Source organism: Aptenodytes forsteri, unplaced genomic scaffold, assembly GCF_000699145.1.
Source record: "Aptenodytes forsteri isolate BGI_AS27 unplaced genomic scaffold, ASM69914v1 Scaffold657, whole genome shotgun sequence".
Taxonomy (NCBI): domain Eukaryota; kingdom Metazoa; phylum Chordata; class Aves; order Sphenisciformes; family Spheniscidae; genus Aptenodytes; species Aptenodytes forsteri.
The window spans coordinates 55498-56726 of record NW_008795019.1 but is presented as its reverse complement, the minus strand read 5'-3'; positions in this window follow the sequence as shown (position 1 = coordinate 56726).

Sequence of the window (1229 nt, the reverse complement as noted above, 5' to 3'; positions counted from 1 at the left end):
GACGCCGGGGTGTCCCTGCGCTGGGTGACACCGGGGTGTCCCTGTGAGGGTGACACCGGGGGGTCCCTACACAGGGTGACATTGGGGTGTCCCTACACAGGGTGACACTGGGGTGTCCCTGTGAGGGTGACACCGGGGGGTCCCTACTACTGGGTGATGCTGGGGAGTCGCTGGGAGGGTGACACGGGGGTGTCCCTATGCTGGGTGACACCGGGGTGTCACCGTGCTGGGTGACACTGGGGTGTCCCTACACAGGGTGACACTGGGGTGTCCCTGTGAGGGTGACACCGGGGGGTCCCTACACTGGGTGACTGGGGAGTCACTGGGGTGTCCCTGTGAGGGTGACACCGGGATGCGCTGGGTCACACCAGGGCATCACCATGGGGACGGGGTTTGGGTGTTTGTCCGCCTGTTGGGGACAATCGGACAGTGGCTGAGCTGGGGACAGGTCTGTGCCTAGGTGTCCTGTCCTGCCCCGGACACCCGAGCGGGCTGTCACCGCAGCCCAGCCGTGTCACACAGGCTGGCCCGGCAGCCTGAGGGGTGACAGCTCAGCCCGGGGGTGACCCAGCAGCCTGACATGGTGACAACCGGGCTTGGAGGTTTACCCAGCACCCTGACACGGTGACAGTCCAGCCTGTGGGTGACCCAGCACCCCAACACGGTGACAGCCAAGCTTGGGGGATGACCCAACAGCCTGATTGGTGACAGCCGAGCTCCAGGGGTGACTCAGCACCCAAACATGGTGACAGCCCAGCCCAGGGGTGACCCAACACCCCAACACAGTAACAGCCAGGCTTGGGGGTGACCCAACACCCTGAAAAGGTGACAGCCCAGCATGGGGGTGACCCAGCAGCCTGACATGGTGACAGCCCAGCCCGGGCCAACACCCCGAAATGGTAACAGCCAAGCTTGGGGGTGACCCAGCAGCCTGACATGGTGACAGCCCAGCCCAGGGGTGGCCCAACACCCTGAAAGGGTGACAGTCCAGCCTGGGGGTGACCCAGCAGCCCGACATGGTGACAGCCAAGCTTGGGGGTGACCCAGCAGCCTGACGGGTGACAGCCAAGCTCAGGGAGTGACCCAGCACCCACACCCCGACATGGTGACAGCCAAGCTTGGGGGTGACCCAGCAGCCTGACATGGTGACAGCCCAGCCCAGGGCTGACCCAACACCCTGAAAGGGTGACAGTCCAGCCCGGGGGTGACCCAGCAGCCTGACGGGTGAG